The sequence below is a fragment of the Rhipicephalus sanguineus genome, chromosome 10 (assembly GCF_013339695.2).
Source record: "Rhipicephalus sanguineus isolate Rsan-2018 chromosome 10, BIME_Rsan_1.4, whole genome shotgun sequence".
NCBI lineage: Eukaryota > Metazoa > Arthropoda > Arachnida > Ixodida > Ixodidae > Rhipicephalus > Rhipicephalus sanguineus.
This window is the reverse complement of record NC_051185.1, coordinates 48,329,856-48,350,555: the sequence shown is the minus strand read 5'-3', so window position 1 is coordinate 48,350,555 and position 20,700 is coordinate 48,329,856.

The following is a 20,700-nucleotide window of genomic DNA, read 5'->3' as shown; positions in this document are numbered from 1 at the left end:
GTGTCGGCAGAAAGCTGGGAAGTATGTGCACCACCATTGACAGAAAATGGTGCAAAAAAGAGGGGTGTCTTCTAGTGAAGGTAAGTGTTCTATAAAACGCTCGACACGGCTCGTCGACTGCGCCTGCAGCGTTTTGTACACGATACCGTTGTCCTGTGGTAGCTCTTACATAAGCCAGACGAAGAGGAGGTGTCTCAAGGTCCGTTTGAGAGCGCACGCTAGCTTTTTGAAGGGCACGCCGTCGTCGCACCTCGTGCTTCATTGCCGACAGTGCGGCTGCGCTCCGGGGCTAAGTAAGACCGTCGTGGAGACAAGACACAAGAGCCAGCTTACGCGGTAGATCGTGGAGGCATTGGAAATGATCAAAATGAAAGACACCCGCATGTGCTGCCCTTCTATTGCTCTAGTTGACGAGGATGTCACTTTCCTGCTACGTGCGCGATTGCGACCTTCTTAGCATGATAACATTGCTGTGGTTTTTGGTTATCTTTGGGGGTGTGCGAGTTTGATGTTAATCTCTTTTCGACCCATATATATCTTTGGTCTTTCTCTAATAAACATTCATTTGTTAGCAGCGCCTGTGTTCCTTTTTCTCGTCCCTATTCCGTTTGCGCTGGCTGTCGCGAAGCGTTTTCCTATACAACCCTGAACAAGAAAAATCCGACTAAGCGTATTGAATAGCACGCATAAACATTGCAGGACGCATAAAAACTGTCATTCAACTCACATCAAAATAACGAATAGAAACTGAACCTCCCCCTAGAGTGCGAATCTGGATATAGGTTTTCAGAGATAAATGTGAGTTGTTTTTCTAGAATCGATCAGAGAGGAGATAGTGCTGTCGGGTAGCTGAAAAGAACCACGTGGAAATTTTTTCACCAGAGAGACCCAGCGTTCGTGCTTGACAGTAAATGAAAGGCAATACTGCTTCAAGAAGCTGCTAAATGCACCTCGCTTTGCCGCGTAGACACATTGCTGTACATAGACGTGAAAAGCGGTGCGGGTGCCTGAGTGCTTCCTGGAAACAATTGGGCGTACCTTAATGGGGCCTTCATGGGTGCGCATAAGCGTTTAAGAACGAAAGTCAACTTCATTTTTTCGCATATTTATCGCGATCGCTTCTCAAGTTTGCAGCATGTATTTGTGTTTTCATTCCTGTGCACCTGAAAACTCGGAAACCTTTCTACAATGAAACAAATAGACCAATCCGCGACAACTGCATGGCCGAATGAAACATGGTTTGCGCTGAAACTTAGCAGCGTTGCTGAAGTTATGTGTAAATGTGTTCGGATAATTTCCTCACTAGCGCTTTACTGAAGCGCTCGTCAGCCATCAGCATTTTGTACAGACCTATTTTTCTTAAAAACACAAAAAAATCAAGAATACTCGCCGCTTGTTGCAATGACTGTTTATAGCTGTTTCATTTAAGTGTACATAACCTCAGGAAATTCCGCACGCTAGTAACTTAGAAAGGTGATTACCGTATCTTCATATACGGCTGCCCCAGAGAACTTCGACCACGATTTAAAAAAAAATGTGCTCTAAGAAAGTTTTACCTGTTGTATATAAGTGGTAGTCGTGTGTACATCCAACCTGTATTTTTTTTCATGACTAAGCGCTAATTAACTTTATTTAGCCAACCTTTTTATACTTCCTCTAATCAGTAGAATATTAACATTATGTTGTACCTCGCCCAAAATAACACCAGAATCAAGCACCCATTTTTTGCTTAAGTCTGCCTGCTAGTTTTTTCCGGGCAAAAAAAAAAACAATAGTGCGCGAAACACGCTAAATATGAAATAGACGCACGCTCACGCGCCGCTATTATAGAGCTTGCAAGCGTTCTTTAGTTGATACACGTCTGCGTTCGTTCGTCACCACCTTGTACAGGGCTTCACGCTCGATGATGGACGCGTCAGCAGCGTGTTTTGATCGGTTTTGATGCGCGTACATTAAATAGCGTGAAGTCCCGTACAGGGAACGAACGCAGCCGTGTATCAATCAAAGAACGCTTGGAAACGCTTGAGCAGCGGCGCGCGAGCGCGCGTCCATTACATATTTGGCGTGTTTCGCGGGCTTTTGTATTTCCACCGTCTGTTTCAAACCTCTCAGACGGCCTAACCCGCCCGGATGAGGTGGTGCTGTGGAGACTTCTTGTGGGGGTGGCCCTTACTCCATCGGTCACGTGTGCCTGGCCACACCATCTCCATGTACCATTCGGGGATACTTGCCCGTATTGTACCGCTGAAGCGTCTGCAGCTACCATCAAGCTTTTAACATGGACATGCCCTGGCCTGAACCAGATACTACGTTGATACCTGAAAACAGTGGGCCTTCATCCAACGAGACCCCCGGACTATGATTCTTGGCTGTATGGGCCAAACCATTGAACACTGTCCATGTATATCGCGGAAACAAGCCTCCATTCATATATTTGTGTATGCCGTTGGGCAAACTTTCGAAACTAGAGAAAGAAAACGCACCGCTATAAATTTTTCAGGGTGCACTCACGCCTACCAGGTCATTTTCTAGGTTATTGGGGGTCTGGCCTTTCGTTAGACGAAAGAAAACGCAAAATCTTTTTGTCAGTACCCTTTTAACACATACATACATACGTACATACATACATACATACATACATACATACATACATACATACATACATACATACATACATACATACATACATACATACATACATACATACATACATACATACATACATACATACATACATACATACATACATACATACATACATACATACATACATACATACATACTAAGGAAGATGACCCAGAACGCAGTCAGAAATCAACGGCAGACTGGATGCTCTGGATGCTGAGCCAGACTAACATGCAGAAGGGTCCCCACGGGCACTATCGTCTCCTTGGCATCGCGTGTACGTTCGCACGAAAGGTCTCTTTCTGTTGCAGTCTATAACGGGCAAGGACAGAAAACAAGAAAACGTACCTATACACGCGCAAAGAAAAATAAAGCGCGTCGCCATTCCACCAAGGGCACCACGCTTGCAGGAAATCGAAAGAATGGTAGGCAGAAAGAAGAGCGGACGCACCAGATCTCCGAGTTATTCATTTCTCTCTTTTTCCTTGTCCTTCCATTTCCGAATCAGGGAGGAAAGTAAAATGTACAACAAGAAGAAAGGCATCGAAGACGGCTTGAAATCTGCTGCAGCGACAACTAGCAAAAAAAAAAGAGAAACACTCGGCCCATTGTGGAGGCTTTCGTGATATGGGCGGGACAGCCGTTAAAGCAAAGAGCGGTAACTCCCGGAAACGGCCAGCAACGAACGGGATCCACTGAAGGCCAGACGGGAGGTGAGAATATAGAAAAGCGGTGCGCACCGTTAGCTTCGACTACATGAAATTATAGGAATGATCGGGGGCAGCCATCAGACGATGTGTAATAGAAGAAGAAAAAGAAATGCGTACTGAATGAGAATAGCGTCAGCGAAGGAAGTCTCAGAAAAAGAAAAGACGATAAACAAAGCCATAAAAAGTAGTACTAGGTACGAAGGAAAAAAGAAATTCCCTACAAAGCAAGGAGACAGAAACGGTAAAATAATGGGGCGAACGTTAGGAGCAAGGCAATTTGGTGTTGAAAAAACAAGTAACAGTGAAAAAAAAAGCAATACAGAGGACGTGTTACATCAAGAGGAAGAATAAAGAAACAAAACTGGAAAAAACCCTATTCGTTGACTTAGATTTACGTAGTGTCACTCGAACGTGGGCGTTCTCGTGCGCTGGTGCATTCCTCGGTTTAATATCGTGTTTCGTCGTACTGACGAAGCGGATCCCAGAGGCCACGTAGAAAGAAGCTCGTGGTTGAGATCCGCTTTTGCAGGTGCCGCAACGATCCCAGCGGCTCACAAGAAAACCTCTGCTCTTTCAATTTACCTCATTCAGTTAATTTTCATCAATTATTGTGACAATTATTTGGTCTTTATGTTTCGAATAAGCATATGCTCCGATATCACATGTATCCGATATAAATCTTAACTCGAACCAGAGCCATCGGATTCTATCAGCTTTCTATCAGGACGACATCAACAGCAGCGGAGCTTGCCGCCTTACGTGCTGCTATCCTTTATGTCGCGGAAGCCCAGCCTCAAAAGTGGGCTGTCTTTTGCGACTCTAAGGCATCCCTTCAGAGTCTGCAATCAGCATTACGACGAAGGGTGCACGAGCAGTTAGTGAACGAAATGAGAGAAGCTCTTCCCCAAGCTTTATCGAAGGGACATGACGTTGTTTTCCAATGGCTGCCAGGACATTGTGGTGTTGTGGGTAACAACCTCGCTGATGATGCTGCTCGGTCCGCCCACAAGGATACCCAGACAACCCCAATACCCTTGTCGAGGACAAACGCTGCAAGGGGTCTGCGCTCGTTCGCTGACACCATGACGCAAACTTGGTTGAGTAACCCCAGTGTCTGGAACCATCGCCTGCATGAACTAGACCTATCGAGGAAGCTCCAAGTTCCATCGCACCTCCCCCGCCGTGATGCAGCTTTACTGTGCCGCCTGTGGTTAGGAGTAGCTTTCACGAAGGCGTACTCTTTTCGCATAGGAATGGCAGACACCTCAAAATGTGACTCGTGCAATAGCAACGAAACGATAGAACATCTACTGTGTTTCTGTGGACGTTTTGTGAACGAACGAAACGTTCTGCACGATGCTCTGTACAAGTTAGACGACAGACCGTTTTCCGAAGTGAAGATCCTCGGATCGTGGCCCTACGCATCGCAGGCCAGCAAAGCGACGCGAGCATTACTGCTGTTTTTAAAATCGACCGGCTTAAACGACCGCTTGTAGGCATTCAATGGACAGGTGCATATGTACCCTGACAGTGCCTTCTTCCCTATTCTTTCTTTCTTTTAATCCCTTCATCCCTTCCCCCCAGCGTAGGGTAGCAAACCGGACGCGCGTCTGGTTAACCTCCCTGCCTTTCCTTCATTTTCCTTCCTCCTCCTCCTCCTCCTCCCTAATATTTTAGAAAAATTCTTCTTAATATTAGGAAAACCGGAAGTAAGGGCTCGACCGGAAGTGCTTGTAAGGGAAACAAGAGTGTCACTCGGTGATCGTGCCACCGAAAAGAAGTTCCCGATGAAGTATACACCAATTTCACAAGGAGGCTGCCATTTTTAAAGCACTCCAGCGCCGCAGCGCCGTCTATCGTCTGCGACGTTTCGCCGCCCTTCCGGTGTGTGGGGTTCCGCGGCGGTGTATGCAGCGTATGCGCTCGGTTCACAAGGTATTGCTGTTCTTCGCGGTACACGGGCAAAACAGGGCAACGCTTTTCGGATGTAAAGGCGCTGATAAATAATCGCTAAGCTGTCAGCTTCAAAATGGCTGAAACAGCAAGCAGCGGCGTCCCACGAGACGTTCCCGCAGCAGCGCCGACGATGAGAATAATGCCAATGCAGTCCTTAAGCAGCATGTGTAAATTGGTAATTGCTTTGTATATTTTGTTATAGCTGGCCGGGTGAGGTTCTTGGAATAATCACTATAAAAGAGCGTTAACATTTAGGACAACTGGCGAAGTATAATCCGAGAAACGTAAATGGAGACGAGCGAACACGTAGGTCATTGTCCGGCTTCGCGCTAGGTGCGCGCATTAGTGTTTAAGATGGCTCCCAGGTTTCCGTGCCGTGATTATTCAAGTTCAACGTAACTCTAATCCCTAACAGACCATTTTGGTTCCGCTTGGCACGTTGCAATACAATGTTCACGGAACGACAGGAGCACAAACACCGATGCCTGTGTTTATTCGCGTCGCCGTCGTAGCTTGTGGCCTCTGATCCTTGCACAGGATAAGGAACATAAGTACGAAGTGTGAGCTCAAAATTCGGCGTAGAAACAACACCGATGATAGAATAAAAATAAGCCTGTTGCACATCTGGAAGCGTGGCATGACGTAAGTTTGCTAGCGATACGCCGAAAGGGCGCTCGTTTTTGGTAACATTATTGTCAATTTGTTTTCTGGCGAGTATTTCAGAAGCATTACGACGAGCGCACGTGTCCAGGTAACGACCTGGCTTTAACGAACGTGGGCCGATTATTCACGACACCCAGGGCCAGGCTGCCGCGCGAAAAAAAAAAGTGCGGTTGTCATAACGCTACCCCAGTTATCGTCACAAAATTGACAAGTCGAGAAAGAACGTGCTCTCGACGAAACGTTAGAAACGCGTACCTACGCCAAAGAACACATGTCATGTGGGCCTTTTTGTCATGTAGATTGAAAAGTGCTCATTCAGTAATCTCGAAATTGCACGCAATAAGATGGAACATTTTCTAGCCGCAGGCATTGTAAATCATGTGCTGTAGCAGAAAAATCAGACAGGTTCATGAGGACAACTCTTGGCCAAACATTTTGTGTATTAATCGTCAGCCTTGACATTGGTTCTCTTTGGTGCAGATGATAAAGTGTACCAGCACCCAAGCACAATCACAAGCTGGTGTGGTGACTTGGAGAAATGGCCATAAGTGCAGACACCACATATAATAAATACTATTTTTCGGAGAAGAAGGCGTGCGACCTGAGAGAAGCGAAGTCATTTAAAATCATTGTGCACTTCGCATGCCTTGGCTGCCAGTCTTTCAGGCTTCCGTAGCTGTTGCCGCAGCCAAACACAGCGCAGTGGTAGCTTGTCGACCTGTTCTCGTCCGACATTTCGATTTGCGGCAGCACAATTGTTTCAGCGCGTCGAAAAATGGAAACACGCTGACCTCTCACGCACCACGCAGTGCAAAACTCGGGAATCCGCACACACCAGCGGCAGCGGTCGGCCGAGGTGGAGAGAGAGAAAGCGGTGAAAATACACCGGTTCGAGGCTACGCTCCTCCTCTCCGTGAAAACGGTCTATAGAGTGTGAAATAATGAATAAAATGCCAGAACGAACGAAATCTCGGGTTGAAAAAAAAACAAACAAAAGGTGAACTAGTGGTATCGAAAGACGTGTCACAGCCGGAGAAAGGCAAAAGAAACAAAAACAGGCTGGTATTTATATCGGAACGCGAAGCTTGAGAGCGACTGCTAGTTTCAGCGTTTTGCCCTGAGCTCTTCTCAAGGCGCTCTAACTACTTCCGGGAGGGACATGTCTGTGATGTACGCCTAACCTGGTACGCGAGTGCAAAACAAAAAACAAAAACAAAAAACAAATAAACTGGTGAAAAAGAAACAAAGTGGGCGAGGCAACAGCTGCCGCACTCAGGCCCGCAATATACTGGCAGTGCAGCCAAGGCTGGGAGAACTCAGCACACCGCTCGGGGCTACGTGCTGGAACATAGTTCAGATGCCGACGTGTACTCTCTAGTTAGTTCTCTATGGATCCTTGCGATTGCTTTTAAGTCGCACGAGAACCGTGAATATGTCGAGAACTGCCGGTTTCCCGATTATTCATAAATTCTTTTAACAATTAGAAATACATATAGCACGAAATCGATGTTTCTGGTTCAGGTTAATAGTTATATTGGATACATGTTATCAAGTGGTCTTGACGGTGAAGAAGGCGGCAGTCGGGCTGTTAAAGACAAAACTCTTTATTGGGCGAACTTGTGCCCAGCAAATGAAAAATCGAAGTACAAAAATATACAAGCTGTACCTTGGCAGCGGCGATCACAGTTGTCAGCCGGTGAATCTGCTCGTCGGCGGAACGCTTCGTGTTTTTATACGCACTCTAAGAAAAAAGATCGAGTAGTTAGGAGTATTTTTGCCACACAACAATAGTCGTCATCCACCTCGCATACTTTGCTCGCGTTATCACCGCGGTCCCGGTGCTTCCCTGTCACGAGCGGCGCACGCGTTATCAGCGTGACATAGCATTCTTGATAGGAAAGTGACAAGAGCATGGTTTTCAAGAAAGGAAACGCGAGCAAGCCAAATGACGATTATTGTTGTGAGGCAGAAATACTCCCCAAATACTCGATTTTTTCTTAGAGTGCGTCCGTGATCGAACCTACCAGCGTTATTGCTGGTGCTCGCGTAAGCTCCCGAATAAACATAACTAGTCGCGTCCTGCGTGTAATCTTAAATGAACAAGCTGAAACAACTGCGGAGCTTTCCAAACGTTGCGGTGCGGCCTGCGCGGAGCGGTGCTAACAGCTTTTGTGGCTGAAACCCCATCACACCAAAATAAAGAAAGAAGGGCGCGGGGCATATGATATCGGAGTATATCTTTACTCAAGACAAAGGTTAGTAAACTCTCAGCATTATTGAAAAATTGATTGCGTTCATTGAAATATTGTGGGCAGTTGGGACCATTGCGGCACCTGGTGAAGCATATCTCAACTACGCGCTTCTTTCTACGTAGCCTCGGAGATCTGCTGAACACAACGTTAACCCTAGGAATGCGCCCGAGCAGCGTGCTTGTGCCACCACCAGACACCTACACCAAGGTTAGGTTCGCCTCCTTATTTTCTTTTTGTGTCATAACGCTTGGACGCGCAAAGTACCGTATTTACTCGAATCTAGGCCGGCCCCGATTCTAAGCCGACCCCCGAAATTCGCAAGACCAGAAAAGTAAAAAAACCTATTCATTGTACTCGAATCTAAGCCGATCCCCCCCCTTTTGCACATCGTTTTTTCGAAAAAAACATCGGCTTAGATTCGAGTAAATACGGTATCTCTTTTGTAAAGACGTTTATTTCTCAGCGGCGCTAAAGCCAACCGTCACAACAGGATACGGACTCCCATGCACGAGCGGCGCCCCCTAGCCAAACGTTGAAGATCTTAAGCCATTGGCCTTCCTCTTGGATATTTATTTATTTATGAGTACCTTACAGCGCCCTCGTGGGGCATTGTGTAAGGGGGGCAAACAGCATGTACAAAAAAGATATACATATACATAGGTGAAATACAGATTATTACAGATGTAACTGAACACACGAACATAGAAATGCAAAATATACTAAAACAGCGAAATGTAGTGTCTAAAGGCGTTACACAAAAGATAATATAAAGTAACTATTTAAACACCAACAGTTTAACAAGATATGATAACTGCCGAAAGAGTTTTTCGCAAATAACTGAATACAGAAGATAAAATAAAAACAGGGAAAAAAAAGAAAAAGAAAACGTACCGGTTACAGCATTGCAACGCCATACATCAAATTTCGATGCATAAATATTTTTTAAGGTTGTTTAAAAACTTTGCGTGATCTCGCTGTGATGCAAGATCATCTGGTAGGTCATTCCACAATCGAATCGCTCGTGGAAGAGCCGAAAGGTTGAACGCGTCAGTTTCACCGTACATGCGTGATAAGCTATGGTTGTTATGTAATCGGCGTGAAGATCGATGGGCTAGATTAAGGTGAATAGATGGCATCATGCTAGTGTGGATGAGTTTGTGGAATAGTGATAAAAGGGAAATGTCACGTCGGATTTTTAGTGGCTCGAGTTCAAGGCCTTGTTTAATCTGTGTTATGCTAGATGGGTAGCTATAATTACGCGTAATGAATCGACTGGCTCGGTTCTGGATAGATTCTAACATATTAATTAGGTATTGATGCGGTGACCAAATGGAGGAGGCGTACTCTAGTTAAAGCAAGATACGCGAGTTTCCGTACATCGGAAGGAGAACTGTATAAATTACGGCGTAGAAAACCTAATGATTTTGATGCGTTAGCACAGATGGAAGTGATATGTGTGGACCAGGAAAGATTTGGAGTTAGGTTTATGCCTAAGTACTTATAATGCTGAGCGCGTTCCACAATGCTGTTACCAATTATGTATAGGCCACTAAAGTTATGATGTTTTCGACTAAAAGTGATTAGTTTGCACTTGAAAACGTTTAATTAACATTACGAATTTCTGTTAACATTACGAATTTCTTGCGATATCCGCTTTCACTTTCCCGGCGCTTAGGGTTAACGAAAGAGGCTAATCGCGCTTTACGTAGCCTCAAGCATATTGCGACAGAGGTTTTTCGAAAGCGAATTTGTCCGGTCTCGTCCGAAATGCGACACTGACGCAGTTTTTCTGTCGGCGAGTGTAGATAGCCGCAAGGTAGCGCAGTTTCCTCTTGTACCTATTGGTTCAAAATAGTGAAGTCTTCAACATAGCGATCGAAGTGTGCAGCGAGCGAGTAGAGAACAAATGATAACAAAAGAAAATGTAGCGATGTAACAGAGCATTCTTTAAAGGGACCCTGCAACACATCTTCAGCATGGTCAGAAAACGCTGCCGATCGGTAGTCGAGGCTCCCGAGAACACGCGAGCCAGACATTAGAGCGCAGCACGCGGCCTGGAATTTACAATAAATTCTGAGTCAGCTAAAGATTGCTTCCTCTTCTCTCGGCAAATGATGCCATTGACTCAAAATCACCACGTCCCTGACTCAAGTTCCACGCCATTGGCTGATTTGAACATGCGCGCCGGGTAGTTACTACGGTCGCCGCGGAAAGCCGTCACTTGCCCGCGCGTGCGTTCGATCGGACTGAAAGTACGCCGCGCGTTCGCAGAAAGAAAAGAAAAGGTGCTCAAGGTCACGAAAAGCGTGTGATGTACCTTCTTCCCCCGTGCCTCTGCTCCCTGCTTAGCTTCTAGCGCTTTCGTCAGGACGAGAGAAGACAGAAAGCAATTACAGCGTGCGACAAATGTTTGTAACTCAGGTCGTACTGGAGGGATTCTAAAAACTTTTGCGGTGGTCGATTCGTGAGAAAATGTGCTTTTTTTAGTGAAGCCCAATCTATGGCTACTTGGAAAAGTATTGCAGGGCTCCTTTAACGAAATCGTATAGCCGGTGTAAATTGTAGATAAAAAATTGCCCTGTATCTGTCACATATATAAATGATAAACCACAGCTTCCGGATATTAATAAAGCAGTCTTTATCTGTTTGGTCATGGCGTTAAAAACAACTAAGACCTTGAAGTCGCGACAGAGAAAGAGAAATGTATGGTTATATGTGGAAGGCAGGGCGGTTAACAAGAAGAAAAATATCCAGTTTGCTGCACTACACTGGGGAAGGTGTGAGGGGAGAAATAAAGGTAGGAAACAGAAGCATAAAATAGAGAGGTACAAAGCGCAAAAACACTAAAGTCAATAAAAAGTTCATGAGCTGAAAGTTTGAAGTGGTCAAAACCCGTTCAACAAGGAGTGCCACTCGAGTCGAAATTTAGACATAAAGAGCAGCAACTTTTGCTGCTTTCTGACTGTACCAAGCTGGTACTAGCTGGAATTCTATATCCGATATACTGCTCCTCCTATATGTTCTCCGCCACTGAAGTTGTGTACGTCTCTAGTTGCGTAGTGCTCAAAGCCCATGCGTAAGGTGTACATACACGAAAGAACCGTGTCATGCCTCTTTTGTTGCTGTGCTTGTTGTTGTTGTTAAGCTACACTATCCTAAACTCCTCCTCCTGGTTCACTATCGTGTGAGATGCACGCCACAGCAACCACGCTGCTAAAAATATTCAATAAAGGACAGACCTTGAAACTGCCTACAGAACTGCTTATGAGTAAATAAAAAATACTATTTGGCACGTTTCGAGAATTGCAAAAAGTGACTGCGTAATTGTGGATGGAAGTGAAATACAGGATGTAAGGGAACGTGCTGAGCATTTTTTTCTCCATGGCGCAGCGTGGGCAAAACACCATTATTAGTCGTTTTTTGTGTATAGCTGTTGACTTCGCAATCTAAAAGCGCAACTGCCTGCTCTAGACAGATAATTTGAGCCGTGATGGAGAAGTAGGGCAACGGCGGTGACAGGCGCTCTGAAGCGAGGCGTCAGCAGCGAACGAGAGTAGAAGCTACGGGCGAGTTAGGTTTGGTTCACGACGGTTATAGCACTACGCGTGAATGTAGGAGAAAAGGATAGAGCAGAAAAAAGAGCGCTGACTTCCAACTGAAGTCAGCGCTGATGCGAGGAATCATAGGGGACGTCGCGTGTGGTGGAGGGATGTGATGGAAGGATGCATATAGAAGGATAAGGGTGAGGGCATAAGGCCGAGAGTATGCAATAAAGAGAGGACGAGGAAGAAAGAGTGTAGAGAAGTACTCGGGAATGAAAACAGAAGAAGCAAGATGGTACGAAGCACAGGTGAAAGAAAACGGCAATGAAAGAAAAGATTGCAGAGCAGAAAGGGCGAAAAAACAATAGAGAGAGAGGCAACAATGAAAATGCGGTGACGTGGAATTACAAGCTACCTCGATAAAAGATCAGATTGCCGTATCAAAGATTGCTGATCGCTCCCAAGCTCACGATCGAGCGAACATCAGTTATTGGAACATGGCGCGTACAAAAACGCATGCGACCGTGGGACCGGCGTACCTTCTAGGGCCGCACTTCTGTCGCGCTCGCGGGCGCCCATTTTACTTTACTTTTCTATTTTTCGCTGCTACAACTTCAACCTCACCGACACTTGTGAGGCAATGTAAGTTTCGCTTGTAAAAGACAAGCTAGATATTTATATGACGCTGTTTTGACACATTCGGCCTCCACTTCCCGAGCAGACGAAGATATGCATAGCATGCGATAGTGGGCTGACTTGCTGTCAGCTCATTCAGGGTTCTGGCCTGACGCCCCCCGCCTCCCATAAAAGCATCGTACGGATGTTTTTACGGGAGGCGGAGGGCGTCATGCACCGAAAAGCATCGTATCGATGATTTTAGGTAGGGCTGGTTTTAGGGAGAGGAAACTGTTATGCACTGGAGCTTGCCACAGGCCGGCTCTGAAGGAAACAGGTTAATTACTGTATTATCGCATCATGATTCCGTCACTTACCCAGAACCCGGCTTAGGCCACTTAACCGTCCTTTTATAATTTGCTTTTGGATTGTGCAGCGCTCACAAAAATGACAGAGGACGGAAGAAGTGCACACGACATGCGCTGACTCTCAACTGAAGCTTTATTCCAAAAAACACACAAAAATGGTCGTCTTTTTCCCCTTCAACAAATTGTGCGGCATGTGCGCCCGCGTGAGAAAGTGCAAACAACCCAGTGCATCAAAAGAAACAAAAAACAAATGCGGTATTAAACACACGTCCAAGCTTTTTTTTATTGCGTCGTAGGAATCGTGTATCAGATCCCGTTGTCGTGCGGCAGATCATACATAGGTCACAGTGGAAGGTGCTTGAATGTTCGATTGGGCGAACATAAGCGTTCATTATTACAAGCGACGCATTTCCACCTAGCAGATTATTGTCGTGAGTGCGGGTGTACCACACACTTTACGGACACCACGGTACATTCTAGGCATAAAAAGCAGCTTGCTCGAGAAATTATCGAGGCCTTCCACATCAGAAGGAACTAAAGATGCATTAGCCAGCCATCGATTAAGCTTTGCGATAAAGTATACGAATATTTGGTGAGCACGTGCGCTAATTTGACATAGAATTGTGCGCATGTTTAGCTAAGGGACAACAGTCAGGACAGTTGTTTTCGTTTGGAGAACATGTCACGTAACTCGATGACTTTTCTAGGTTACTTTTTTTTCTGAATAAAAAATTGAGTTGAGAGTCGCCGCGTCGTGTGCGCTGCTTCCGTAATTTGTTAATTTTGTGAGCGCTGCACAGTCCAAAGCATAAATCCATGCCAACTAGCTCTGTTTTCTGTCTCAAGTATTTTATATTCTAATTTATTCTCTCTATTAGGGACCCGTGGATGTTCATTCAATAAATTTGCATGACCAACGAACGCGCTCGCGCACTGAAGACTTAAAGGCAATCTTGCACGTCCGTGTGAAAAAAAATCCAATAAATCAACTTTTCGAAATTTTCTGCAACATAACATCGTGACCATTATTGATCAAATTATGATGTGCGCTGAGAACTCGCTTCTGCTCTGCTGGCATATATTCGAATAACGTATTCCGCCTGTTCTCCTTAAGAAGATTACGATAAAGAAAAGACTTAAAATTTGGAAAGGATAAGGTTTCGAAAAAAGAATGAAAGATAGAAAACGTTGAATTGAGTTCTTGCTGCTTTGAAAGAAACGTTACTTTAAGATAACGTCCGGCTCTTAGGCGCAGCGAATTCTACACAGACTCATTTAGTTTCCTGTTAAGATTTCTTTGCCAAATTTTCTCGTTATTGAGAAGGTTGTATCCGGCATCCGGTTTCTTCTCGGGGCCCAGTTGCCGTAATTACAGCGATAATTGGAGACTTGTTTGTCGGAGACTACGTAGTCCACGTACAATGCATAACATTCTCTTTCATTAGTAAACAGAGGTTTTCCATCAGGGCCATTAGAGGCAATTTAATATCTTTTCAAAAAAGTTAGCAGCGCAAGAACGATTAGGAAAGGACGAGACAACAAAGGTAAAGACCTTTGTTGTCTCGTCCTTTCCTAATCGTTCTTGCGCTGCTAACTTTTTGAAATGAATCCACACCAACTTGCCCAAGCGTCAACCCTTGCAATTTAATAACCATTTAAGGTAGGTAAAGATACGTTTGAGATCCTCGAATATCTTTTATTAATGCAATGCCCCAAGTTTCTAAGGACTTTTTGGCAGAAAAATAGCTTCAGGCCTGCGCTGAAACCGCAGCACAGTCACAGCGAAAGCTGGAAGAGCGGCGTTTTTAGAGCCCGTTAAGCTCTCTTGGGGCTACAATACAAGTACACTAGAAAGGTACCCACTACGCCACAAATCAAAATTTTTGTGAAGTTGGGAAGCACCCACTAAGCCATTATTCGTCATTCTATGGAGAAGCGAGGCACCAGCTACACGTCTGTAAGGCATTATGTGCACTCTGTTGACGTGACGACTGATGACGATGAAGAATTATGGCTTAGCCCTTTGTAATGGGTTGGAATCTTTAAACGGCCCACCAGTTATGTACTTTGCATTGGGTGACGCCCGGTCGCTATTTCCCTCTCCCGTCACGCTGTATACGTTGACGTGGAAGAGAGACGGGGGGGGGGGGGGCGAAGAACTTTATTGAGACCCCGAGGAGGTGGATCATGCGCTTATGGGCTTCCTTGGCAACCAATACAAGTGCACTTGCGAGGAACCCACTACGCTATAAATAATTGTAATTTTTTAGAAGTAGGGCAGCAGGCACTGTGCTATTTTTTTCGTCATTCTACAGAGAGCGTTGGTACCTGCTAAACGCATGTAAGGGATTATGCGCACTTTGTTGATGCTGTGCCTGATGACGATGAAGAATTATAGAGCCCTTTGTAATGGGTTGGAAGCATTCAACAACCTACTCGGTGCGCAATTCGCATTGTGTGACGCCTGGTTACAGAATTCACGTTGTGCGACGCTTGGTGCTTATTTCAATCTTCTACCACGCTATATTGCATATGCTAATGTGGTTCCTTCCCGACATGAAGCCTGTATAGGACCTTTTTACAAAGCAGTTCCAAGCACCGGCATGGCTCAGAGGTTGAATGCTGGGCTCCCACGCAGAGGGCCCAGGTTCGAACCTCGTTCCATCCTGCAATTTTTTCTTATTTAGTTTTTTTTCTTATTTCGAGCGATACTGGTTACGGACACCAGCGGCGGCGGCAGCGGTGGTGGCGGCGGCGGCGGCGGCGGACAACTACGGCGCCAAAAACGGCCGGAGAAATGATCTCATAACAGCTTTCGCTGTAAAAAAGGAATGTATTAGCCATTCTACTCTGTGTATCTGGATATGCAATAAAACTGTGTAGCACACGACACAGCGGTGACACGAAATTTTGATGAAAGGCACAGGTAAATTTTTAAATACTTTGCCATCTGGTATGAACCTTCTTTATATGAGAATACGCTACTATGATTTAAGCGCTGGCTGCACGGACCATTCGCTCAACAGCGCTTCCCGTGATCTAGCATCCTTCTTTCAACCGTCACTGTTCGCTGAGTCGCAAAATTGATTCAGTAATGATGTCCACGCTCGAGAGATTTCATTGTCAAACCTAGAGTTTTCGGTGCTTATGCTGTTGTGCGCTCATCGTTTTTGCTCTATTGCGTGATGGCAGTACCTGTACTTCAATTCGGCCGGGTTCGTCCATGGCTGAATGCCAGAACTCATTTAATTTTTCCGCGATAAGGTTACGGTTGGCTGGAAACCACAGTGAGTCTCCGTACAAAGAAAAAAAAAAGCGTCGTTTCTGTGTTCCACTTTTATGTTGAATAAGCGTGTCATTTTTTAAACGTTTTATTCTTGCTAAAAGTACGTAATTTTCGGGAATTGTGTACTTTGCAGTCTTTCCGTTCACTCATGTTGCCTCTTAAATTTCAAAGCGCATCTCTAGATCGAAAGCTGGGCTAGTTGGCTGATGATTCAATGTGAATAACCGGGTTTTGTGTGTGTGTGTTGTATTTCAGGCAGTTGGTGACATTAACTGACTCAAATGTGACTTATAATGACTGATAGCGTAGCTCTGCAAGTCATTTTCAAACGAAAATATCCTGTTATGGGAAGGTTTCAACCTGTGATTGAAAACTTATGCAAATATGGTAGCATACATGCGCTTGGTTTGCCGAGGACCGCGTAGTAGAAAGGCGAAAAAAGGAGCAAACAATGAAACAGCGCAGCATGCATAATTTCTTTATTTGGTGCCTCAAAAAAAAAAAAAAACTGAACTTCATCTTTTCTTAACATATACCAACAAAAGTAACGTGCTGCGAACAAACATGCCAACCGCCGTTCCTTTATACACGTATACCGGAATCTTTTCTTTTTTCAAAATTTCCCACGTTACCTTTATTGGAATTGTATCTTGGTTTGCGACAATTTTGTTTTTAATATTTTGAATAACAACCTACGACCAATGCTTCTATATGTATGCTCAATACCTCCCCCCTGCCTTTTATTTCATTAAATGTGTTTAAAGACAGGCTGGCGCCTAGATGTAGCTCCTGCTACTCATCTTCGCCTCCATAATGCTTTCAATCGTGAAGTTGTCAATAAGCATAATATAATACAATATTTACACACGAATCGTCATTCACATTCCTAATCCCAGTGCTACAATATAATTAACTGTCCACGCGACAACACACACACGTCATAAATGTTCACGCACACCAAGCGAACACGTTTTACAGAAGAGTTCATCAAGGTGATCACAGAACAGTCAGAGGACACTTGCCCTCACTTCAAACACAACCGCCACGAGACAAATGCTAACACGTAAGAAAACACGAGAAACACCCCTTCCTTGAACTATGTTCCTATAGTGGCTTAACGTAGGATAATAACTATGGCTTAGCCATACACACTTTGCCTGCGCTAGTAGAAGCCACCTTTGCTGAAGGTGCATAATGATGTAAGGTTTGTTGCTATATTTTTTCTTAATTAGCCTCATGGCAGAATAAGCACTAATTGCCAGGGAAGAACAGGTGCCCTAATTACTTCCTGCGTTTGCGCCTAGACACTCTCATTATTATTCGCTCCTACGTACCTCCTGAGTCAATGTTGATACCCACGCGGTTGATGCCCGCTCCCAGCGCCGCCCACGGAAAGTGGCTTAATCCTCTTACCTAGCTCCGGGCGATTTCCGGGTAACTCTCCGTTTTACATAAAGCTGAAGGTGTTGGATATGCATGCGCCGAAAACAATTTATCGTAGTTTAGTATTCCGTGCTTTACGTTAGTCCTCTGCGACATTTACGTGCTAGCTCGGAACAATAAACAGAGGAAGAATGTGCATCTCTCAGCTGCTTAAGCAACAATCTGCATGACTATGACAAATTAGTGAATGACAGTGAACTAGCAGATGCTTGCAATAACTCGACCGCAGTAGAAGTATCAATATAATGTGAAGCTCAATATGGAAAGTTCTCGGAAAGGTCGTTAAGTAAATCTAAGCTTTGTCGATCCATATTAGGAAATGTTAATTTCTCCCATATGTGTGTCATGGGTCTTTCTTTCTTGGTGACCAATTTCGCGCGTTCCTAACGTATTTACGGATTACGGATGTGCCCAAACATACTCGTTGGTGACTAAATCTCCAATTCGAAAGCCTTCGATGCCTCATAAAACGCGAAAATCGACCATCGGCATCCCGCGTCGGCGGCGTTGACACAAGTGATGCAAAAAAGTCATCATCATATCATGACGTCACCATATGACGTCATCGCGATGGCACATATCGCAAAAAATCTGACGTCATCATGACGTCATCCTGACGTTAGTGTAACGTCATGATTGTCATATAGCGCGACATCACATGATGACGTCATCACATGACATCGTCGCTTCGTCAAAAGTGGGCCGATCACGGAGGCAGTGCAAAACTGCGTTAGTCGCAGAAAGCTTTCAGAGGGGTGGCATGCGGATCAAGACATTGTCTGAGAAGAAAAAGAAGTTGGCTTTTCCCTTCGAGTCATCTTGGGCGAAGGCATAAGGGAGCCTGTGAGTTTTGTTTGCAGAATTTGCAAACTAACTGCATGTTCGAGAACTAAACATTGTATACTGCACCTTAAGGATTATGCGGATGCGCGCGATACCTAAGAAATGATAATGAAATTTAAGCTCAATTGCGAGACTCCCTCTTGGATTTGTGAAAAGTGTGAAGATCAAAGATCTGTAAAGTTTTGAATATGATGAGTACCCTTTACAGTTGTCTTACGGTGTTTTAGGCGACTGAGACGTCCGTATTAAAATTGGAGGGTCATGTTCCGTTATAGCATTATATTCTAAATTCGAGCATACCAGTCCGAAGCTCTACCACTTTAAAGCATGAGCCGGGCCCTCTGGCTGTGCCTCTTGCGCAAATACAAAACGAATACACATAATATGTGGAATAGTCAATAACTCATTGTATGACTTGATGCATTAAAAAAGTCTATCGTTACAAGAAATGTAACTTAAATTTTATTCGACCAAGCCCAGCCTCCCGCGATCGCCAATGGGGCCCCGGACTGATGGATACACCCTCTAGGCCTGTATGCCATTGTCAATAAATGTTTTATAATACTATTATACCAAAGTAATTATGCTGTGCTCACAAATAAAACCGTTTTTATGCCCCCTTAAGAAAAATCTGTTCACAAGAAACAGACAATTTATATTTTCGGAGCCAGTGCCCCGCAGAAGCTTGGCCACATATACATTTTTAATGTTAAAGAGATGCAACACGCGTCTTCTAAGACGCATGTCGAACGGCAACACGCCCCTACATACGCGTAATTCTTCACAACGCGGTAATTCCGCCTGCGTTCCAACCACACTTTTCTTTAAATACGTAAACATTGTATGTGATGTAATGTACTGAGAAGAAAGTAGAAGGGGAGCAAGGTGACATTGCGGTCGGCCACATACGACCATATACGCTCTTGTACTCTGTTTCATATTTCTTTTTCCATACATTTTTTGGCATGCGTCGTAATACTGCCGCTAATTTACAACGGAACACGCGAACCACCGAGAAATCGGCTATCCACGATGTACCCTAAAGAAAAAGCATTTGTTTTCATCTCCTACTGCCTTCAGATCAAGTACGAAAAGCAGTAGGATACAATAATGGACAAAAATATTCAGTCGGTCGTTGCCGGCTTCACCATTTGCCTTTGGCCTTTACGGCTACTTTTGTTTTTCATTGGTAAATGCAGTACGAAAGTTAGGGGTGATATCACTATTTTCTTTCTACGAGTTCCCGTGACAACCTAATAAAGACAAAAAAAAAATTCTTCATTGCTAGTAATCGTATAACGGGAGATTGGCTGACTCGGTGCTCCTCTGATTGGATAGTTGTTGCGGTGTCTCGGCATCCATGTGTTTTCTATCTTTCTCTATTCTTTTTGTCGCGTACCGGGAACACAGACTCCGGAACGACTAATGAACGGCACCCGAACCTACACAGCCGTAACAAACTCACAGGGTCCCTTACGCATCCGCTTTGTACGACTTGATGGAGAAAGCCATCTTTTTCGGGTTTTTTTCTCAGTTGATGTACAGATCCTCCGCCGCTCACCTCTGAAAGCTTTCCGCACCTCATGTGGTTTTGCATTGCCTCCAGAATCGGAGGCATTGCAAGTTTTTGTGCAGCTCGCCTGGGTTTGCATCGCCTCCGTGATCGGCCACCCTTTTAACAAGCGACGTTTTCATGTGATGACGTCATTTTGAGACATCACGTTATGTGACGTAATAGCGGCATCATGGCGACGCCATACGGGGACGTCATCACGTGATGATCTTTTGCATCACTCGCGTTGAAGCCGGCGGTCAATTTGAGCGTTTGATGAGGCGTCTGAGGCTATCGCCTTATCAGGAAACGAAGATTAGAGCGAATTCAATCTGTTGGTACACTCTAAGAAACAAAAAAGAAAAAGAAGACACGATAACTTACTATTTTTGGTGAGTCCTGACCGGCTACATATAAAACGAAATATATTATGTATAATACATATATAACTTCCTTTAAGATAACCATGAGAAATTTTTTGAAGGTTGGCGCCTGGCACGACTCTCCTAAGAGCGTATATCGATTTCCAAAGAATGCTAAGGTGTACCTTTCAAGAGAGTTAAGTCAACGCTCACGAAAATAAAGAAGTAACAAGTAACGTTTTTTTCCTTCTTAGTGTATGTGAGTAAGTAAGGAATAATGGAGTGGCTTGAAAAAATAAAAATAAAAAGACAGAATAATCTCGCTTAATATGTGCTGATGGGCTAGTTGGTGAGCCGTGAATTTCGAATAGGCAGCGCACAAAAGGGCAACAAACACGTACACTTAAAAGGACGCAAACACAAGCGCTGTGAATAATCTCATTTGACAAATTTGAAAGATGCGAAGCGAAGACTTCACGAGGT